Genomic DNA, 24085 nt, shown 5'->3' with positions numbered 1-24085 from the left:
CACACACACACACACATGGCTAGATACCCACCTGCTTGCCTTCCCCTCCTGTGCAATGATGAATACTTTAAATTCTTTTTAAGTGCTAAGTACATAGAGTGGGATTAAACCACATAGCTATTAGTGTCGCCTAATTTTTCTTGGATGGGCAGTTCAGCTAAACATCAGGATTCTCTGACTAAATATTTGTAATATCTAGTAAAGATTAAATATACTGCAAAAGGGCAACAGTTCAGTTTTCCTTCGTTTCTCTGTGAAAGTGGTTTGTTTCCCGTTCGTGATTTGCTCTGCTGCCAATTTTTTGGTGGTCAGAACTTATCTGTTTGGAAAACGAAGGGAGGACAAAGTAATTTAGGGCGCAGAAAGAAAATGTTTCCGTGGTGTGACTCGGATTTCCACTCCTGGCTGTATAAGATTTCTCTTAACTGGAAATAAAAAAGAGAAAGCCAGCCAAAACTCCATCTATTATATATTTTGGAAACTTGGTTGTTTGTTCCCCATTTTGTATGATGGCTCCTGAGATGAAGGAGCAGGTTCTCATCTATGCTTGGAGCAGGTTTTCATTTATGTATGGATGCAATTGAATGCTATTTTGGATCCAGATGTGAAATTGGGAATTTCAGATTGCACTGATTTTAGCCACATTTCAAAACTGCACTGATTTGGAGGCTTCTCAGTAACCCAAGTAATGAGGCTGCTGGTACTTTATATAAGGTGAAAAAAGAATGAACCTATTTTGTTATGTTTTACATTTTCAAAAATGATAAAAACCATATTCAACCATTTCCAGGTGGTAACCAAGAAGGAGTTGCTGCAGGAAATACGACAAACAGTCTTGTAGACCTTAAAATCTAACAAATTTATTACGTCATAAACCTTTTGTGAACTACAGCCCACTTCATCAGAACATTCAAGGTTATCCTGCATTGCAAACCTCTAATTCAGAAGAACATTTCATGCCTTTGATGAAGTGGGCTGAATTCCTTCCTGATCCGGACACCATGTTGAGCAGCAACTTCCTCCTGAACCACACAGGTGAGAAATGCTCATCTTACACAATGGGGTTATGACACTGCATTTAAGCACTCATAACAGTCATGGCTTGCCACAAGGAATCCTAGGAACTATTGTCGGCCAAAGGTGCTAGGAATTGTGAGGGGTCTCCTAGTCATTCTTCAGCGTCCTTAAAACTGCAGGATTCTTTGGGGGCAAGCCATGACTGCTTAAAATGATATAAGAGAACTTTAAATGTATGGTGTTGATGTTGCCTAAATAAATGAAGCAATTTCTATTGACGTGGGACTCTGGAGGCCATATGGAATATGGAACCCAAGAAACTTTTGGATCAGGGCCCCCTGTGGATAGAAAGTTAGGTGCATTTCCATTTCATATTTGAAATCACATACGACTTTCTCAATGCCAGATTTCTGCTTAGTAGGATTTCAAGCGAGCCTAACTTTTTTTGGGATTTGCACCCACTTACTGTCAGTGAGTGAAGCCAGACTTCTTTTTTCCTGTCTCTGGAAGAGATGAAAAACATAACTTTCTGATTTTCATATGCAGCTAAATATTTTTCTTTTTGGCATTTGGACTCGCGTCTTAACCATTTTGATACATATTTCCCCAAAACATTACCTAAGCTTTCAAAGTAAAAGAAAGAGGATAAAAAGCACCACACAACCACAGTGAACAGTATAAACAAAACACTTTACACAACAAGTAAATATAAGTGGTTTGTTTCAAGAGCAAAGCTGGGCAGATGGAGAAGAAAGGTAGGCTTGCTTTTAATTAGCATGTTGCTCCAAGCGATGGCTTTGGTGAGAAGAGGCCCCTTTATGCTGGCATATTGTTTCAATGAGAATATGGAAAGGATTCTGTTGTTTTCGGGAAGAAACTGATGTCATGCCTAGTGGAACTGGAGATCCATGTTTCTATGGTTCTCTTATATTTTGGGAGACTTTTTTTACAAAATACTTTTAGCAGACAGGCAGCACATTTTGATCTGGGTTCCTTATTGGTGTTCGTTTTCCTGCAAAGTGCTGAAATACTTAACCCCTTCAATGATTTAGTCATTGCTCCCCTCCCCCTTTATGTTTCTAACATACAAACTTCTGATATATTTCATTGTGACCACTTAAGTAGGACAGTTTACAACTTGTGTTAGCTGCTCTGTGTGGTGTTAATTTGCGAAGAGGAGACTTTCCCTTTTTATAACTGAATCTGTTACAAACAACAAAGCACAGGTAGCCCTGATTTCAGATTCCATCCCATCCATCTCTTGTTGCCACAGTTGGGCCAATGGATTACAAGTTGAGGTAGTGTTTTCATCTTGTATTTTTATGCTGTGAACCACCCAGAGATCTACAGATGAAGAGCGGTATATAAATTTAATTAATAATGATGATGATGATGCTCTCTGGGTGACTGTAGGTCAGGTGCCATTTCTCAGCCTAACCTGCCTCAGGTTGTGGTGACGATAACATGGGGCAGGGCCTGAAATGTAATAAAGAAATGAAATTAATCCTATCCTGTCATTTCACTGCATATTTTCCACTCATGATTAGCATAACTGTGGTATGTCCATCTTTCTTTTAAAAAAACCCTAATACAAAAAGAAAAACAGAACAAAAAAAGGGGACAATTGTGGAGGCTGACAGTTAATGCACAGCATCTTATAAAGCAGAAGTTATAAAACTGAAACTCCTCTACCTTTCATCTTTCTTTCTATTAAGATCTTCAGCTGTACCATGCTGTGACTTTCTAAAAGTAAAAACTCTGCTTTAAAAGCCTCTGCAATTAAAGTCCACATTTCTTACTCTTTTCGGTGTATCTAGGGATTTAATTACAACTCCACAGTTTGAGAGGACTAGAGCCTCATATCTTCTTGTGTGGACTCCTTGCACTTGTCTTTTGTGATTTATTTTGCTTTTATAGTTGCTATTTTATCCTATGCGGTGATTAATAATAATAACCCAGAATAACCCTGGGCAGAATGGGAGAGAGGCTGTCCTTTTTTAGACACCATTTGAGATCACAAACAACAACGAGCAACACATGATGCAATTAGTTTGTTTTTATTGCATTCTTTCATAGTATTTTGGATTAACGCCTGTTTGGTTTAATGACCCAATCCTAGGAAATATTGTATAGCCTCATCGCAAAAGATCGTTTATTTAGAATAATCCAGTGAACAACTACCGGGGTTCTAGATTTGCCCTTCCTCAAATTTCAACACGGCTGGCCCTACCACTGGGTAGAGTGAGACAGCTGCCTCGGGTGGCAGATGTTGGAGTATTGAGGAATGGCAGTCTGGTGTTGGAGAACACGACTATATCTGCAGTATGGCCTGCCCTGTGCCCCCTAGATTAACCTGTTTCCCTCAGATACAGTGGAGGAAGCTGCCATGTCAACCAGTGTTGGGGTATGAGTCAACTGCCAGTCTAGTTTAGTAATGATGTTGGCTTCTTCACTGGTCTTTACTTCCACTAAATCACACAACTGTATAACAAAAGTGTCTAATGAAAAACACTGAGCAAAGTTCATGAACCTTCTGGCTGCTTATTAGTCTTATTTTAGACAGCAGTTCAGATAAAAGCAAGATGGGTACAGTGGTACCTCTGGTTAAGAACTTAATTCGTTCTTAACCTGAAACTGTTCTTAACCTGAGGTACCACTTTAGCTAATGGGGCCTCCCACTGTTGCTGCGCCGCCGCCACACGATTTCTGTTCTCACCCTGAAGCAAAGTTCTTAACCCAAAGTACTATTTCTGGGTTAGCGGAGTCTGTAACCTGAAGCGTCTGTAACCGGATGTGCCACTGGATGGGGAAGGATATGAGATTACACCACTGACTTCAGGTGTTGGTCCCCAGTCTGTAAAGAGTCTTAAAGGTAAAGGGACCCCTGACCATTAGGTACAGTCATGACTGACTCTGGGGTTGTGGCGCTCATCTCGCTTTATTGGCCGAGGGAGCTGACGTACAACTTCTGGGTCATGTGGCCAGCATGACTAAGCCACTTCTGGCGAACCAGAGCAGCACACGGAAACGCCATTTACCTTCCCGCCAGAACTGTACCTATTTATCTACTTGCACTTTGCTCTGTGGTTTAACCCACAGCACTACCTGTGTCCCTGTAAAGTGTCTTACATGCATACAAATTGTAAGACACGTTTGCCACTTTCCCCCATTGGTTTTACCTAACTGTCATCTGAATAGGGCTAGTGTGTTTGTTTGAATGGGCAAGCACTTGGATGAGCAGGTGGTACCTTGATTAATGCGCAAACATTACAAAACCCTTTTATTGCCAAAATAGGAGTCACAGCCATCCTATAAGGATGCCTATCATAACATCTAACTGGATGTGAAGAAAGGGTCCTTGGGCACCTCCAAATCTAACTGGACACAATTCTAAATATGTAGCTTTCGTGCCACGATTATCTGTGTGGGTCTAGGCAAATTAGTAAGTTAATTGTGATGCAATGTTGCATGTGCTATGCCTGATATAAGGCTGTTGAGAATTGGTATTTGCCCTGTATTTTAAAAACACCCCCAAAGTTGCACAAAGCCAGCAGTAAGTCTTCTGGATGATCCACCAGCTATGGAATCTTCATGAATTATCTCAATGAACAAGCATGTCTAGCAGCCTGAGCCGTGTTTGGGTGGCTTACTGCTCTTCCTTACCAGCACTCCTACACAGATCGTACCTTCCCTGGCTGCCATGACTTAACTTGCAAGTCCCCATTTTTGTAGAACTAAAAACTACCTTGAAAGAACAAAATACAGGGTCATTGTTGAATAGTTTGTTACTGAGAAAACTATGAAAAATTGCTCCCGTTACAATTTTCACCTGCTCCATGCAGTCCCAGTAAATGGGACTGGGGAGCTGCAGGCACTTATAAAATGGCGAGTCCTCTTAACTTCATAAGAAGCAAACACCCAGGACCAAACATGCAATAATTTCTGACTTCTTCACTACAGCATCAGCTCTCATATGACCATGTTCCCCTCTAGCTAGGACACTAGACAACTCAAACTTATCAAGGTCTGAGTCTTCTCAGAAGATGTTCCCTCCCCCTTCCCCCCTTTGCTTTCTGTGAACCATTTTATTTCCAAATAAGGAATCTACAGCCTCAGGAAGCATCTGCCAAGCTCTTTCAAAACTTTAAATATGGAACAGGGAGCCATCTGGGTTTTCTTCTTCTTCTTTTCCTTTTAAATGAGGCGGTGATGTCTCTTTTGCAGTAAACCTGCTTGCTATTTCAGTAATCTGAAGCCAGTAACTTAACCTGCTTACAGTTCCACTTTTATTTGTCTTCTGCAATCATCACACTGTGGAAATGAATCCACTGCAGTTTAAATAAAACAGTAATAATAACAAAAGAAATTGTGAACGGACGCTTTCTGAAAAAATGCACCCAGATTTGCCTAACTAGCTAAGACTGCGCTTTTTCAGGGCCAGCCCTACCATGAGACAGAGTGAAACAGTGGCCTCAGACAACAGATTTGGGGCATCAGGGAAGGGCAAAAAATTGCTAATGGTTTAATTTGTTGTTGTTATATTGCTACTGCCAGGAAATGGGGACAGACGCTTGTGGAATTTTCTGCCTTTGGTGCAAAAAAACTTGGCTAGCCTTAGGTTTTATGCACCCTTGACTTGGAAAAGGGACAGGGCGTAACTTGTTGCTCTGCCTCAGACAGCAAAATGTATTTAGTTGACCCTGCATGCTTTGGAGATGTACTCTTCAGTGTTCCATTTGTTGGTATAATTTTCTGGTCATTTGTAGTCTTAGATAATCTCTGAAATGTGGTGTTCTCTTTCCCTATTAATCTAAGAAATGTAAGGTAAATTTTAGGATGAGCATAGGAAGTGCCCTTATACTGAGTCATACCATTGATCCATCTAGCTCAGTATTGTCTACCCTGATTGGCTGCAGCTGTCCAGGGTTTTAGGTGGGAGTCTGGAAATGCTGGGAATTGAACCCGCAACCTTTTGAATGCAAGGCAGATTCTGTACCACTGAGCTATGGCCCTTCTTCGGCACTACACTATAGCATTCTGGGCACGACCTCAGAAAAAGGAAGTTTAATGAAATATTATTAGAGGCTTAAGAACACAATACACTATCATTATTCTGCATATTATATGCACCGTGGCCATGTCTGTGGACACTTCTACACAGCAGCTTATTGTGGACTTGGTGCTGCTCATGCAAGCAAGCTTAAAGAAGGGCCCATCATTCTCTGTGAGTGGAAGAGTGGCTGTCTGAAGCAAAGTCTTTTGCATTAAGAAGGAAGATCTGAAGGGGATTTCTAAATCCATTCAGCCTCCTTGGGATCAGGAAGTTTGATAACGCAGGCTTCCTGATCAAAAGAAGACTTCTAAGTGGGAAGGAACTTTACACAAGTAAAGATGCATTGCTCTTTAACTCAAGGACTGCCTCTCCCCATATGAACCAACCTGAATCCAGCTCTCATAATCTGAGGTCCTTTGTGTGCCCTCTGCACAAGAGGCCTGGAGGGTGGTAACACCAGGCTGGGCCTTTTCTGTGGTGGCTCCTCATTTGTAGAATGCCTTGCCCAGGGAGGCTTGCCTAGTACAGTGGTGCCTCGCAAGATGAAAAGAATCCGTTCCGCGAGTCTCTTCGTCTTGCGGTTTTTTTCGTCTTGCGAAGCAAGCCCATTAGCGGCTTAGCGGATCAGCTGATAAGCGGCTTAGCGGATCAGATGTTAAGCGGCTTAGCGGCTTGGGAAAAAGGGGGGGAGGGAAAAAACCCCGCAGGAACTCGCAAGACATTTTTGTCTTGCGAAGCAAGCCCATAGCAAATTCGTTTTGCGAAGCACCTCCAAAACGGAAAACCCTTTCGTCTAGCGGGTTTTCCGTCTTGCAAGGCATTCGTCTTGTGGGGCACCACTGTACCTTCATTACATATCTTTAGGTGCCAGGCCAAAATGTTTCTCTGTTACCAGGCCTTGGACTGATTAAACATTCTATGGCCCTTTAAATGTGTTTGTAGGAGTGAGGTTATGAGTTTATTTTTGTTTTATTGTGCATTTTGTGTTGTCATTTTGCATTTTTATTCTGTGAAGTGCCCTGTGATCTTTGGGTGAAGGGTGGTATGCAAACTTAATAAATAGTAAATGCAAATAATAACTCAAAAAAGTACTGTCCAGATATGTAGTTAAAAGCTCATTCTTCTCAATTAGCTTGCATTCACCAAGATTCAATTAGCATTAGCTACACACACATTTTTGTAGCAGGAGGGGAAAGATACTATAAAGGATTGTGGGAGTTTTATCACTGTAGCTATGAATGCAGTCCTAACTTCTGCCCTTTATACAAATGGTGCCACATTGTCTGTCTATTTGTTATAGCTTCACCAACGACTAAAGAGTTCCTTCCAACCACTGAAATAATTTATTGGTGATCATGATCAGTGCCAGGCCAGATCATTTGTGTCAGCTTAGATGTAGAAACTTTTCATTGAAATGTTTCCCTTCTCTTAGATAATGGGTAGATTGTCCTCAGAAGACTTGAACAGGATGGATAATTAGTACAGCATTCTAAATTATGTGGTGTAGGATGTATATGTGAATATATCTTAAAGGCTCATTAAGTTATGCGGTGCTCTGTTTTGCTTAGTTTTACCCTGTTGAACTGATTCTGCGTCCAAAAACAACAGAGTGGTGGTGGTGAGGGACCCTTGACATATATTCATATACACACTGTCTGCAAATCCCAAAAGGGTTTAAAATAACAATGCTATTGGAGAAAGTGTCATCTGCCAAATGAAAGATTGGTTAAAAAAGAATAGGACTTCCAAATCAACAAATTATATAAGACAAAAGTGGGATCCTATTATCATTAGCTGGTCATCTTTTGCTAATTTTTGTAAAAATGCAGTATTTTCAAAATGTGAGCAAAATTTGGTTTATCTGGTTCATCAGTGGACTTCATAATGATATCATAACGAAATCTGTTATCAGTTTAATATGTTTTAGAAATGAATCTCAATATATGGTAAATACACATCATGAAAAAAACTCTAAGAAGAGTGGTACTTGTGGTGGTTTAGTTTAGAGTCATTTGAACTCCTTTTTATTTTTTTTAAAAATAACCACTGTTTTTTTGCAAGTCTAGTAGACATGACAGTCTGAATTCATTTAAGTTACTGAGATTTATGTTTGATTCGAACATTAGCAGTCTGGGCTAGGCCAATTAACGGCTTCAGCATTTTGTGCTGACAGAACACCCAATGTGTTAAATGGCAGATTTGGTCCTTCTGATAGGCAGCCTGCTGGCAAACGCTGCTAAACATAGTCAGACATATCACAATACAAGCAATGGGGAGTGTGGTGTTTCTCTGACAGGAAGTGAGCACTGTGCACTACAGACGTTTCATTTATCAATCTCATTTTGCCCAGAGACTGAGCTGGAGCTCTTTATATTTATCAGCCAAAATCAGTTCTCCCCAAAGGATCTGCTACCCACGGAATCATTTTGTCTGATGGCTGCTGAATTTCATCATGTCCTAATCGCTGGATTATGACATGCTGCAATGAAAGAGGAAAAACACTGACCAAAAATGCAGCGACAGGATTTCCAGCCTTCTACTGTATTTTTTGCTCTATAAGACTCACTTTCCCCCTCCTAAAATGTAAGGGGAAATGTGTGTGCGTCTTATGGAGTGAATGCAGGCTGCGCAGCTATCCCAGAAGCCAGAACAGCAAGAGGTCTTATGGTCTGGTGCATTTCATAGAGCGAAAAATATGGTACACCAAGAGGGACAGCTCTGCCTCTGTACAGTGGTAGCTCGGGTTAAGTACTTAATTCGTTCGGGAGGTCCGTAATTAACCTGCAACTGTTCTTAACCCGAGGTAACACTTTAGCTAATGGGGCCTCCTGCTGCCGCGCCGCCGGAGCACGATTTCTGTTCTCATCTTGAAGCAAAGTTCTTAACCTGAAGCACTATTTCTGGGTTAGGGGAATCTGTAACCTGAAGTGTATGTAACCTGAAGTGTCTGTAACCTGAGGTACCACTGTACATCACTGATCTGTGTCAGCCATGATGATGTTATTAATTTGGGATGGGGCAGATCTCCTTAAATTACAGGGTCTAATGAAAGTGAGAATTAATCAATGCTTGGAACACTAAACGGAAAGTTAAGCTTTAAATAGCTGGACTCAGCTTTCCCTGTCCAGGAAACTGCCTGGCAGAGGAGCCATCAAGAGAACTCAAATTTGTGGTGAGCTTGTCAAAAAGAACAAGGTCTTTATAGATGCACAGGAAAGAGTCAACACATGATTTAAGTGCATTTATACACTCAGATATTATAATCCAAAAGAAATGTACATACCTATTTCTCAGTAAGACATCTCTACAGGTTTCCTTAGGTCATCCGTATATAGGTATCTTTCCCCTCTGGCATATTCTAGACTTCCTGGGGCTATTCAGGGATTGTAGCATCCCAAGTGGCTCACCTTTCACATACCTGATCCATATTAATTGGAAAGTGTGATGTAGCCTAGCCAAGGCTCCTCACTGGTTTGCTCCTTAAGGCTGGAATATAAAAATTTAAAGAACATGATAAATACTTAGGCATCCCGCTAAGTGTTTATGTCAGATCTGTGAAGTTTTCCAGAGCTTTATAGATGACATCCAGCACAGAAACAATGGACATTTCTGCAGTATTTATACTTCAGCCTTCACCATCCTCCAGCTGGCTGGGGCTGATGGGAGTGGTATTCTAAAGCATGTTGAAGGTGTGGGGTGTAAAACACAGGAGCAGTCAATAACAACATTCCTAGAGTGTACATGTTAAGACATGGGGAGGGATGTCTGTCCAGCAAGCAGGTAAACTTCCTGGGACAGACTTCCTCTGCATGTGACCAGAGGTGGGTGTGGCCTCACCTGTGCAGGTAATGATAAAAGCACAGGGCAGGCAGCCATCTCTCTCTCTCTCATCTTCATCTTTGGAAGCAGCAACATCTGCTGAGATGCCCCCTTGGCTCTTAGTCAAGAGAGGAGGAAAGGACTATCTTCCTATAAGATAGATTCTAAATGTATGTTACCTTTTTAAGCCTGTCTGCCTTCTGGGATCATATTGTGAACAGAACGTGAGTAAACTCTTTTATACTTTTATAAAGACTGTGTCGTGTCTTGTATTTTAGGAGGGAACAAAAGGGGAAATTACCAGAGTAATTATTATAGAGGTTCTAGCGAACCTGTGCATATGTTACCGTTGCGAACTTAAAGGGGAATGTCTATAAACTCTGCTGATATTTTGGGAACTTGTTAGCACAAGTTGGATTAGGATATAATCTCACAATATATCATCTCCTGCATCCCTGAGCATTCCCACAGAAGGCACCAGGGTGGTGAAGGCTGTCTGTTCTATATTAGGTAGAGTCATTTGTGGGAAATATACATAATCTCCAGTTTCACACAAATGGCAACACCTCATATAGAACTTCACTCTCTAACAGTCTTTGACAACCTGGTGCCCTTCACGTATTTTGGACTACAACTCCCATCAGCCCCAGCCAGTTCATCTGATTATGTATATCAGGTTATATATGTGTCCTACACCATGGCAGAATTCTTTACTGGAATTTTAACTGCATGTCTCCTTGTGTGATAGATAGCTTTCTTCATTCTCCCACAGACATTCTTTCTCCTCCTCAGCAGTTTACAGGCAACTTCCCATTTATTTGGGGGTTATGTTCCAAGGCACCGAGCATTTAAATGAAACTGTGTATCTTGGGAACACCTTTGAAAATGCCTGCAAGCACCCTCTAAACCTCTGGAAACCCTTGAAAAACCCTTAAAAACAAACAACAACACCCCCCCCCACCAAATTCCACCACAATCGCTCCCTCCAAACCTCCTTGCTCAAACTCCAGCTGTCCACAGGCCTCAAAGGTCAGTGCAAAAGCTCCTGGGATTGCACTTTCAAAGGCCTGTGGGATTGCTAGACACTATTTTTGTGCCATTTTTGCTAATTTCACATTTTTGGGGGGCTGTTTTTGCCCCTTTCATGCCACTATTCGATTCGTGGCAATGAGCACATGTGTGGTGGTGCGTGCATCAAACGTGCGTAAATGGGGAGTTGCCTATAAATGCAATGCCTGTCTCTTGGAAGCTTATTTTTTTGCTAAACCAGGTGCAACTTTAATCAGCATCTGACTTCCCTTCCTTGTTGTTTCGCTTTACAAAAAAAAAAAAAAAAAATAGCTATGCTCTCCCCTGATTCGGATCTAGACTGTGCTGTGGCAGAGGAGGGGAGCAAGGTACATTGTGTTCAAAGCGTGAAGCACCTAAGTGGCATAAATCAAGTGAAAAACAGCTTGCCCGGGCATAAACTTAGACAGGGCCACCCCTACTGTTTGACAGAGTGAGGCAGCTATCTCTGGTGGTAGATGCTGGGAGATGGGGTGCGGGACTGGGTGTTCCTGTGATCTGCTCTACATATCCTAAGTAAACTGCTACCCTCATGCATAGCAGAAGATGCTGGTCTGTTGCCAGTGGTGAAATAAGATTCATCTGGAATGGGGGGGGCAGGATTTTGCCCTTCATCCTCAGGCAGCAAAATATTTCAGGCTGCTCCTGCTGAAAGAATATATGTGGCTGATTTTAAGCACATGTTGTTCTGCTGTCATCACTCTATGTACTTACTACAGCTATGTAACTCTGCTAAGTTGGCTCACAACTATTGTACCTCCTGTTTGTTGGTGGATATGATCTATCAGCATGTAATCGTGCCATTTCTGTTTTTCCTGTGTTCAGTCTTCCTTAAACATAAAGGAAACTTGATGAATCCCTCCTGTTGAAAATGCCTTTGGATTATATCGGAAGACAAGACAACTTTGATCTGCTTTGAGCTTGGATGACTCTTTTGATATTTCAGAAGGAAAGGCTGTGAAAGTTATGAGTCTTTATCTCTTGGAAGGACATCAAAACAAAACCCACTAGAACACTCAAGCTAGGATTGAACTAGATTTGAGTGGCTCCTTTTAAAGTTAAAAGCAGGCTCAAGAGGCCCTGCTTTGGATTGGGACCTGGCGTGATACATGAAAGGGGCACTTTAACCCTTTGCCCCCCATGGTATAAATCTGGATTGTCCCCCGTCTTCTATTTGCATTAGAAGGAAAATCTACTTTTGTGGCTGCTGTTTACTTTGTAAATGTGATTCACTCGATGGGAGCGGATTCCTGGTGTTGCCTTCTTTGGTCCCTGTATCACCTGGCTCTGATTGTGGAGATACTGATGGAAACACACATAATATGGTGGGGTGCCTAAAACCAATGGGGGCTGGTCCAATGGGCAAATAGGACACCAACCTGGCTTGATTCCGTCAAGCCCTCCTGTCTTCTTACTTAAAACAACTTCAAGGGGTGGTCCAGGACTCCAGGCTGTCTGCTTTCTCCTCCTTGATCTCAGTTTTGCTCTCGTAGAGAACCCAGGAAGGGAAAGTGTCAGTTGGCTGAATGACACTCCTTAGCACCACTGCTCAGCCTTACAGCATTTTTGTAGGGTAACCACAACCCATTTGAAGCATATGAGATTCAAACAGGCAGTAAAGCCTTTTAGGAAAAACAGCAAGCATTTATGCAGCCCAAACAATGCAGAATGAAGCACTTCGGGGCAAATGTCTTTGCACAGGGCAGACGTCTTTGTTCTTCTGCAAAAACGTGGCATTAGAATGTTCAGTTCCTGGAGGAATGTTGTTGAAACAAGTTTCTTCTTCTGTGCTTCCTAAAAGAAACAATCTGTGTCTACAATTCCAAGTGTTTCTGTTTTTGAAAAAGTGACACAAATCCATTTCACTGTTGCAACAGTAATAAAGAATTACATGCCATTTGTATCTATTTACACAATGTATTTAACCTGTCTCCGTGTAGTTGCTGCGTATTCAGAGGCTCAGACATACAGAATTTGCCATTATTGTCCATTATAATGTACAAATATTATCAACTGAGATTCTAAGTCACTTGCCATCTGAAGGTTTATATTGCTTCATGCTGGCTGCTGGTTTTTGTATTAGAGTAGTAATGGAATTAGTATTTCATTACTATATACTCTAATATTGTTGTGGCTTTAAATGTTGTAAGCTTCTTTGCGGAGAAGCTTTCTCAAAAAGGCCATGTAGAAATTCATTAAATAAATAAATAGCTGCGTATACATCTGAAAAATACTTACTTGACTTACAGATTTTCCCAGTTGGGTAAGCAAGCTCATTAAAGATTTAAAATGTCAAAAGTAAGAAAAATGGGGCTGAAAATTTTGACTGGAATATCCATGCAGGGCAAGGTTTAGGATGAAATCCTGACCCCCAGCCACTGCCCAACAAGACTTTAACATAGTGGTGATTCCATTGACACATCCTCAGCCCTGCCTTGATGCCATCACATGACAGCAGTGGGGCTGGCTCAGAATTTAATGGATGCCTCTGATCACCCACCCACCCACCCATAGAGCTGACTGTATCATGTTAGTGTGGCCTGTCTTGGCTACTCTTGGAGTAGAAACTTTGGGTTGTTGTTGTTGTTTTTAATAAGAAGTAAGATACTAATCAGAGTTATTCTAACCCAAGCTTTCCAGGAATACTATTTATTGCTGAAATTGTTCCATCCAGGACATTAATTAGTCCGTTTCTTGACAAAACTCTGTGTAGCTTGAGGAAAAGAGGAAGGAGGGAGAGGCTGTGCTGTGTGAAACATTTACCCTTTTAGCAGAGTTCAAAGTTTAAAATGTCTGGCTAAGCGCCTAGTTTTTGTATGGCTGTTTGTTTTTGTCAACCCCTTATATTATATCTGGAATGATGGCGAAATTGCATGAAGAGAAAGTGAGAGATTGTGGGAAACTCTTGCCTGGCAAATGGTAGTAAACAAATCATTTTAAAAAGGGAGACACTTTCACTCAATCAGCTTAAAATGCTCTTGATAAAGAGGATGCAATAGGAAGCGAATTCCAAAATGAACTATAGCGTGAAGTCAGTAGCTGCCTTTATGTATTATATGTGAACGTTCCTACTCTGAGAGGAGCCTACATGTAGGTTTTTGGTTAGCAGACCTGGATGTCAGGGTGGGCCAGGGCAGAGCTATGTGATTTCAGGAATGGGAACTGCATTAGCTCTGCCCTCCTGCCCCTTTGATTGCATGGAGAACCTCCAGAACATAACCCTCCCACTCCACACAATTCGGTCACTGCCTTGACCGAAGAACGGTACACTCCTTCTATCTGGGATGGTCATCCTCTTCCACCGAGCGCGCAGCTTCGGGAGGGACGCACATGAAGCGGTGAGGGAGGAAGGGGACACCCGCCTAGCCAGCCAGATCAGCCAAATCAACCCTGGCGATCAATGGGGTGACAGATGTCGCAGCCAGATCGCCCTCACATCGGTCACTGCCTGTGTATTAGACCAGCAATTTCCCAAACTTCCTTTCCCTATGGACCATTGAAAAATTCCTGATGTTCATGATGGACCACTTAGTGCTAGATGCTGCATGGGTTTTCGTTGTATTTTTCTTGCTTCTTTTCTTTCTTGCGTTGTATTCTATTGGCTTACAACTTGAATTTATATATAAATTATAATAATAAAAATTACAATGTAAAATTAATAATCAAGATGAATATTTAATGTGCTACTCCAGCCATTCACAGCCACTGCTCCTGCCACTCTTCACAGAACTATACATTCTTCACAGTACTTTACTGAATATTTTTCATTGGATTGTAATAGGATCTTGTGAAATTTCTTTGAGCTAAACAAAAGTAATGTTATGGCAAAGCCAGGAAGCACTCTGAACAGTAAACCACAACTTTGTGACACCCCTCTATAAGACGGGGGGAGGGAGAGCAAGAGAACAGTGGGATTTGTAGTTTGTGAGACTAACTCCCCAAAAGTAAAACTCCCAAAATTTCTCAGTTCCCCCCCATCCTGGCATTTCCTATGCATGGCCTGGAGCACAAAATGGGATTTAGGATGATCATGCTGATAATAAAAAAACCTGAGATGCTAGACACAATTATAGACACAACCTATAGATCTAAGAATGTATGTGAGTAAACAAGTTAGGTTTTGGTCTCCAGAGGCAATAGAAAAATTGACAATATACATATGCCGGAAAAAGTACACTTGTTTCTTCCATTCGTTTTAAGACTGAAAGCCTCAGTGCTTCATATTTTAGTTCTTAAAAATCAGGTTCATTTTGCTTCATGTATTAGCTTTTCATTTGTTTTGCTGTTCCAATCCGTTGTCTTCCACCATTTCCAATGAAAAACTCAGTTGCTTTTCTGCTTCTGTGACTCACTGTTTTCCTGGGAATTGGCCTTTTCAGGCATTCTACTACATCCTGTCAAGGAATCAGACACACACACACACACACACACTCCCCAAATTTCAGGCAGTGAGAAAACAGCTAGCTCTGTTTTAGAAGTAATTTTAAAAGACACAGAGACAAATATAATTTCATTTTAGTCCAAGTGCTGGACATCAATAGCACGTTAGCAGGTGATCCTTTCAGTGATCCTCTTGCCTAGCTGTGGAATGGTCAGGTGAGGAGGGCTCCTGAGCGCAGTCCCTGGTGCTGTGGGGCCCGTGATGCCCCTGGTATTTTAGGGAGCTGCGTGTGATGAAACAGGTTCCCCATCTCTGATTTAGACCCTTGGATGATTTCACTCATATACTAAAATCACTTAGTCTTCCAACCAGGATGTACCTCAATTTCCGGTTTTAAAGCCCATAACACACACTTTGTCATGTGCTATTAGTTACAGAACTTGTCACAGGAGGACAAATGGTAGTCATTAGCAGAGGTTCCTGGGATGGTTGTTTTTGCTATCTCTCTTTTTCCTTTTGGTCCCCTCACATTTAACAGCTATTTCATGTTTTGCCTGCAGGCTAAAACCTTGACTTATGCCAGAAGCATTTCTACTTTCTCTGCTATACACACCCCATGCCTCCCCCCCATTAACACTTTTGTTTTTAAAATAAAATGGGGAAGCCGTGTGCAAAACAGAGAATGTAATTGATGTTGAACACTTGCAAAATAATTGCATTGGATGAACAGCTGGTTAATGCAGTGCCAACGAGAACGCAGAATCACCTTCAGTTTCCTAGAATACAGGTAAAATAAAGTTAGGAAAAGCTTGTTAGCTTGTTGGAGTTGGAGCATAGATTCCAAGTACATATTGTGAAACTTGGCTAAAGTCTGTCTATCTGTTTGTGTCGTGTGTGTGTGTGTGTGTGTGTGTGTGCATGTAGCTGGGGTGGATTGGTACAAAAAACGAGATGCTGGATCTCCTATATGCAGAAAGTTTCATAGGTGCTACTGCAAAATGACTGCCATAAGAAGCGGGGAAAGAGGGGGTGGTACTTCATACCTGTGAGTGCTGTCACACACAAAAAGTCATGTATTAGTGTGAGATCTGCTATGTAGCTCTGCCTCACTCTGTGCAATAGAAGCATTGGTCCTCCTAAGGAGAGATTCCATTCATAGGTGATATCCCCAGGACAGCTTCCAACAGCACAGGGCCAAACTACACATTCTTTTAATCATGTAAGTGCAATATTTTCTTTTTACGAACAGGTTGGGACCCTGGCTTGGAAGCTGTGGGCTTTAACCTCTCGCTCCACCTTGTGGTCCTGATCTGGATCAGGGCCCCCACGTCTGCATACTTGCCTTGGGGACAACAGCTCCTCTTTGCTTTAAAGCGTAAACCGCATCATTAATGCAATGTGTAGTTTGGTCCAAAGATACACTGGACACAGAATAAGTCAAGATGGTTTGCATCTCCTTAAAAAGAACAAGTACAGCACACATTAAAAGTCCTATTAGCGCAAGCAAGGTCATAGGTGTTGTTTTGTTATGAACTGTTTATTATGGTTCTCAGTCATGTACAAATGAATACAATGTAAAACATTAATAAGGTTATTCTCATGTATAGTCTCCCACACCCTTGTGCGACTATACCACCTCTGTTCTGGAAACTGGAAGAGCAAATTAAACATAGGAAAAAAGGTAAAACTTTTTTAAAGGAAGGCAATAATTTTTCAGCTGCTTCTCTCCTCAGCTGGTATACAACCCTAAGTATTTGCCCCTCATCACATCTATAAAATTGTCTTCCTTCTCATGTTTTACCAATGTCCCTAATCTGTGGGCTCCTTGGTCTAAAAAGGCTTGTAAGCCATGATCCCATGGAGATTTCTTTGATTTCAAGATTCTTAACCTCATTGTGACTTTGTTGCTTTCCAGCATTTAGGCACCCATCCTGCGTATCTTGGGGATTATTGAAAAATATTATGCCAAATGCAACAAAACTGTGGGTGTCCTTCTCTTTTCACAGGGTGCCTTTTTTCTGCACTTGAGCGCTGCAATTATTTTGTTTCAAGTTATAATACTATGCACAACATTTGCTTGCAGTTTGTAGATGTGCTCCTAATGGCCACTGGATGTCACTATTGGTCTTTGCTAAGTAATTCTGTAAAAGTTTCAGAAGATCTTAATATGGTAGAAGAACAAAGATTATTCCTGGTTTTCTGACTACGGTGAGTATCGTTACTATATTCCGAAATGTGTATTTGTAAATAACTGTGGAGAAATACAGAATAGTATATTAGATTATATTTAATGTAACAGTGAAGCAAATTGAGAAAAATATTGTACATGACTTCATGCACATAGGTAACAGGCTAGTAATATTTCCTGTAATGTTGTCTTCTTGGGATTAAATTGTCAATAAGAGTGGCTGAAACCCATAACGAAACCTGAAAACTGATTATTCTTCATGCATCACAAACCCTACAAAACAAGTGGAACCAATCAGTACAAAATTAAAGCAATGATAAAAATTATGATATGGGAAATCATTCTTAATTGAAACTTGGTGAGGTATTTTCAGCCTGCTCCTGCTGGCCTGTCACAGTGCCAGCAATAACTCTGGCTTTTAAAATGTGGAACATGTTCAGATTTCTTTACTGGGCATCACTGTGGGTGTCAGGAGTCAGCCTAACAGAGACCATGATGGCATCTAAGGAAGAGGCTTGGGATCCCACAGAAGGTTCCAACACATCTGAGGAGCCTTTTAAGTAACCTGGATACTGGGAAATCTACTTACTAGAATTCAGATGACTATGGGATGGTCTTATCCTAGTAATCATTTCACGTGGAACTGACACAAGAATCTACAAATACTTGAAGTTCATCCATTTTCCCACTTTGCTATTCACAATTTTGAATTAGAAATTTCAGTGCCAAATACGGATTTTGAATGTGATGCTTTCAGCTCAGGATTATACATTCTATTGCTTTGGACTCGTTGGCATTTCTTGACTATTTTGATTTTGACAAACTTCAGTGTGAAACATTTTCCTGAAATGGAGAAGTTTGAAAACCGCTGTGGTACACCATTGCATGTTTGTTGTCAAGATTGATGAATACGAAATGTTATGCTGTTATAGATCAACTCCCAGGTATGGAGAAAATATTGGCTGCCATATATCAAACACTGAAAATAAAAAACCATTGGATGCCTGAAATAGTGACATTTAATATTCAGAGAATATTTGAGTACCCAGTGGACTTGTGGATAGTATTTTTATTTTAAATAATGGCAAAGGAGATTTTTGAGAAGCATCTTTAGGAGCAAGTTCATTTCAATTCTGAACTGTTAACAGCAATCTGAGGTATTTTTGTTGTATAAACGAATTAAACACCACACTTTTTTTCCTAACAGGTTGCAGCAGTTAACAATAAATCACAGCACTAATTATTGACAAAATAAACATGTTTACATCCTTTTTGAAATCCAGAGATGTTGACTTCTCAACCTTTTGGAACTTAAGGAAGAATACCGTACATTTTTTTCTGCCTGAAGCAAAGGAGAAGACGATTCTCTCTCTCTCTCTCTCTCTCTCTCTCTCTCTCTCTCTCTCTTTTTCTCCTTGTACAGAATCTGACCAAACTGGCTGTTGAATCTTTCTTTGATAACTCAGGTAGAATGGTGGCTGGACTGCTGCTGTTTTGTATCAGCTGCCGCCTGAGGCAGATGCCCCACTCTGCCTAATGTTAGGGCTATTCCTACTAAGGAAGTTGTGCAGTAAAGCACTGGTAATAGCAGCCACAATCTAAACTGACACATGGATGGAACAACAAACAGTACCTGTTGATCTGACCTCAGTAGATTGTCAATGATGGCTACATGGCCACTTTAATCTATAAAGACAGTTGCCCTCAGTGCTCTGACAATAGTTTTTCCAGTTTTGTTACCCATCATTGCACTTCTAATACAATTCTAATAGATCCTTTCTGGAAAGGGATGCTCATAACTATTAACTCAATATTAATATTTCATATACAGAAATCAAATAAAGCTGAAAGATTTTGTTTTCCTTGCCATGTTAAACAGGTTTCTAAGCCATGCTTTTAATATTTTTAATAAATATATATTTTTACTGGAATTTTCAATACAGAAAGAAATGATATATAGAGCAACATGCCATTAAAATTAAATAAGTACATCAAGACAAGATAAAGCATATATAAGGTATAACAAGAAAATGTATAAATAAAGGAAAATGGAGCTTACATATACTTGTAAAAATGAAACCAAGAAAATCATTTCATTTAAGAAAATGGAAGAAGGGGTTTTGTTTTCAGTAAAAATGTTTCAGTATGCTATGGTGAATAAACAAAAAATAGCTGTATTAAAGGCATGTTATGTAATCAGACAAGAAAAGGACAATATGGTAGAAGCATGTGCTAAGGGAGGGCTCCCATCATTCGTTTTATTTGACATATACCTGGAGGTCACAACCATTCTGCGCAGAATGTATCTTTGTTGGGTTTTAGCTTTGTCAATTTTTCCATCCATGCCAAACTTGGGCATAGCTCAGTCAAGTTTCCATTGATCTGCTTCCAGTTATCAGCCACCACAATGCATGTCGCTGCAAAGAAAGAGCTTAACAGGTCTTTTTTAAAAACAAAAACAATCTTACCCTCGTCAACAAATTTAGAGAGCAATGCCATGAGTTGGTCAGGCATTAAATTCTGTCCAAGGATCGCCTGGATTTCACGAAATATATTTTCCCAAATATCTTTTGATCACTGGACATGTCCACCACATATGGAAAAATAAACATGCCTAACTCCCCATACCCTCTCCAGCAACTGTTACTTTGAACGGTTCTGCTTAGGGCGTGGAGGAGTTGGGTACCATCTTTGGGCTACCTTGAAGGAATTACACCAAGGTTTGTCCAAGGAAGAGTGAAATGGATTCCACTCTCAGATCCTAACCTATTTTTCAGAGTCAAGGCTTTAGATCTTTTTTTAGCAAACCAATGTTAACCTTTCCCCCCACTTTCTCTCTTTAATGGAACACAGTTTGTCTCTCTCCCCATGTCCTCATTTTGCAATTTGCTCTTTGCTCTGCAGTGAAAAGGGTCAAGAGTAAAGGCATTAGAGACAGCAAATGAATGCAGATCCCAGCTGAAAGGAACGGGAATCCATAATAGTTTCCAGCATTTATAGTATGAAAATTTTGATGCAGTGATTTATTTATTTTTGTAAAATGCTATGTAAATATTAATTGTTAATCCTGTTAAGAGTGGATGAGTGCTTTTCAAAATAAACAACAGGGTTTGTTTTTAAAGCCCACACAGACTCCCAGGTTTCTAGAGAATCTTAGCCTCCTCCATTGGCATTCTGCAGATGAGAAGCTTTTCCCTGCCTGTGACCATATCATGGAGGGTCAGGAATGCAAGAAGTTAAAGTGTAGAAATTATATATAATTTGTAGCGCTCTGTGTTACCTTTGTTTCTTCCAACTCTGCTTCCTTCTTAAGAGTCAACAATACATTTTGCTATGATTGGTTAACCTTTCTTTCACCCAAACCCTAATCCGTCTTCCATTTTAAGGGGAAAAGTGTGTCCTGCTACGATTGGTTAATCTTTGTTTCACTCCACCTTGTGACCTGAAGCAGTCACACCATTGCATAAATTTTACAAGTGGGCTATAAATGTGCAATTAACTATTATGTTAAGGCTCTTCAACTGGGTTCAATTGGACTTTTATTCTGCATCTTCTGGAGGGTAGAGAATTTTCATTTCAAAACACAAATCAATTGTCTGGTATTATTGATCTTCCAGTACTGTGTAAGATCTGAGTTATCTTTGTACTTCTTTATCAACTCAGGCAAATATTAGAAGCTTTTCTATATTTGAAAAATCATCCTGATATGAGCAAGTTTGGATTGTGACATTGTAAAGAAATCTTACATGTTGTAAGAGATTTAAAAGACAATGTACAGCAGATAGGCTTGTTCATAAATCACTGGAATCTGAAATATGAATGTAATTTTAAACTGTATATATTATTTTCATTGATAGAAGTCTGACTCATTGCTACAGTTGAAATTTTCAACTATTGCATATTTTCTATACTATACATATTTGGGTTTAAATATAGGATGATTTAACAGTAAGGTTTTTGTATGTATTTTCATAACTGTAATTATGTAATTAAAATAACATTGTAATTAAAAAATCAACAACCTCTGTTTCCTTGAATGCAGTTCCTTGTGTTTGTCGACAAACCTAACTTCTGATTAATTAAACTGGTCAACATAGATTCTGATTGGCTTTACTCACTGCATCTAAATGCCTTGTTGGTCTTGGTTACAATCAACTCCAGGGAAATTGGAAGGTAGCAGAATCATAACCTATTACCCTTGCTTGATCTCTCCCCCAGAAGATTCCTAGAAGAGCTCTATTCAGATGTTGTATCATTTGTGTTAAAATCAATGCCCTCACCCACCCCCAGTATCCCTGTTCCCACTGGCTTCACTTCTAACCTTCTCATGAGCAGTGCAAAGGTCTGAAGAGAGCTTCTAAATGCATTCAGATGAATGTCTCCAAGTAATAAGAAAAAAGCCTGGTTTGTGGTCATGGGGAGGCTTCAGCTGCACTTAGAAACCATCTTTACAGCATCACCAATCAGAGGGACTATGACCTGGACACTCACCCCACCCCTGCTTCCTACACTAGTTGATTTTAACACAGATGGTGTAATACCCAGATATGCCTTATTCCCGAGCGATGGGGGACATTCTTGAGGGATGATGTGATGTGTCTAGTCTCAGTGATATAGCTGGACACCCATCTAATTTGACTTACCTGAGGTGCCAGGAAATGGTCATTGGACGCAAAATTATCGAAGAAGAAGAAGAAGAAGAGTTTGGAGTTGATATCCTGCCTTTCACTCTCTTTAAGGAGTCTCAAAGCGGCTAACATTCTCCTTTTCCTTCCTCCCCCACAACAAACACTCTGTGAGGTGAGTGGGGCTGAGAGACTTCAGAGAAGTGTGACTGGCCCAAGGTCACCCAGCAGCTGCATGTGGAGGAGCTGAGACGCGAACCCGGTTCCCCAGATTACGAGACTACCGCTCTTAACCACTACACCACACTGGCTCAAAAGAAGTAAACGCAAAGAAATATTTTGAATCTGCATAAATTAGCCACCCCATAGAATTTGGGTTTTCTGAGCACAGTTTTGGGATTCCTTGAAAAATTTGGATTTCCCTTAGTTCAGTATACAAGCAGCAGCTTTTGTTTATATGCAGTCAAGATGGCAAAGTGATCTTAAGAACAAATCACCATTTGCCTAACCGTAATACTTTTTCTTTCTTTCTTTTAAAGGTTTTGCCCTGGCTAAAGTTATCTTGTTCTAACTGAGCATCTTTCCAGGAATTAGGGTACAGTGGGAGAAGATAGCCCAAACTGTCTTGCTGTTTAAAAACTTTTATAAAAGTGCACACACGCACACACACAAATTATAGAGAATAGAATCAATTTTCTCAGTAGGGAAGAAAGCAGGGATGTATTATTTAAGAAAGATATACAGCCAATGTGATAAAAGTATCTTTCCACCACATCTTTTGGTCAGGTGCTCTGTGCATATAAATGTTTCAAGTTAAGCTTTAAGATCAAGGGGAATTCTGTAGGGAACCCCAGTTCCTGGAGACCTGCTTGCTGGAACAACTCGGCAGCACTGACTACCCTTTTTTATTATTATTTCATTATTAAGGATGAGAGGATGAATCATTTTCTGGTACACATTAGTTCTTTGCCCGCCATTAATTTTCACCCATGATTCTAAAGAACTCTAAAGAAGCAAAGTGTGTTGGATATCTTGCACAGATATTTGGCCTAAAGGTTGGGTTAGCTGCTCCTCATGTTTTAATACAAAGTTTTACATCAGTGGCTTGGTGGAAAATGGGTAAGATTTCAACTTCTCACAACAAGTAAGGAGCTGTCAGCCTCCGATCACACTCAAGCAAAAGTGTATTCAGTGTGTGTTTGTGTGTGTGCGGGTGTTATCCTCACTTTCATTCTGTGTCTTGGGGAAGATGTTATTTATTTATTTTTGGCATTTATATGCCACACAATTAATCACATCCTCTAGGCAGATCACAAATTCAAATTCAAATACAAGCAACAAACTGCTAAAAGAGTCAATACGAAAGCAGTACTAGCACAAAAAATAGCACAAAACCATAAAAAACAGCAGGGCTTTTTTCCTGGGGGTACACAAGCAGCACTTGCATTTTTTAAAAAAAATGGTTAAAAGTGTGGCACTTACTGTAGCAACTTCATGGTGAATACCACCACCTTTTTTCAAAAAAGCACTGTAAAACACAATCTTTTATAGCACTTAATCGATAAAACCCTCTAAACAGTTTACATAAAGCAATACAAAATATTCATTAAGATACAGATAAATGTTAAAAACAAGTTCACATAAAATTATTTAAGTAGAAATAAAACTAGCAGGTTTAAAACAATTATATATAGTAAAACTCCATGTCAAAATTACTTGTAAAAGAATGTCTGCTTAGCCTGACAGCCCAAATGTAGATTCTTCTGTTCATGAGAAATTATTTTTATATTTTAACCATGTTTAATGAGAAATGTCATGTATGTTATAACTACTACTTACTGGACTTTTTAAAAAATAATAATAATAAAGTGCAATTAAGTTGCATCCATGCATTACTTCTAAATCCTAATGACTTCTAAACTCTGGCCTTGGGA

General features: G+C 40.2%; 1 long non-coding RNA gene across 1 annotated transcript in view; it reads left to right on the top strand.

Moving 5' to 3' along the window:
* The window catches only part of LOC310685446, a 34353-nt gene extending 12806 nt beyond the window's left edge, over positions 1 to 21547 (top strand). The window contains exons 3-4 of the long non-coding RNA XR_014515269.1: positions 17422 to 17546; positions 18734 to 21547. This is a non-coding gene — a long non-coding RNA (uncharacterized lncRNA). The remainder of the gene's footprint in view (positions 1 to 17421; positions 17547 to 18733) is intronic.
* The last annotated feature ends 2538 nt before the right edge of the window (positions 21548 to 24085 follow it).

This window comes from Podarcis tiliguerta (assembly GCF_965153285.1).
Source record: "Podarcis tiliguerta genome assembly, chromosome: 9".
In the NCBI taxonomy this organism is placed as follows: Eukaryota; Metazoa; Chordata; class Lepidosauria; order Squamata; family Lacertidae; genus Podarcis; species Podarcis tiliguerta.
This window is presented reverse-complemented; position numbering and strand designations above follow the sequence as displayed.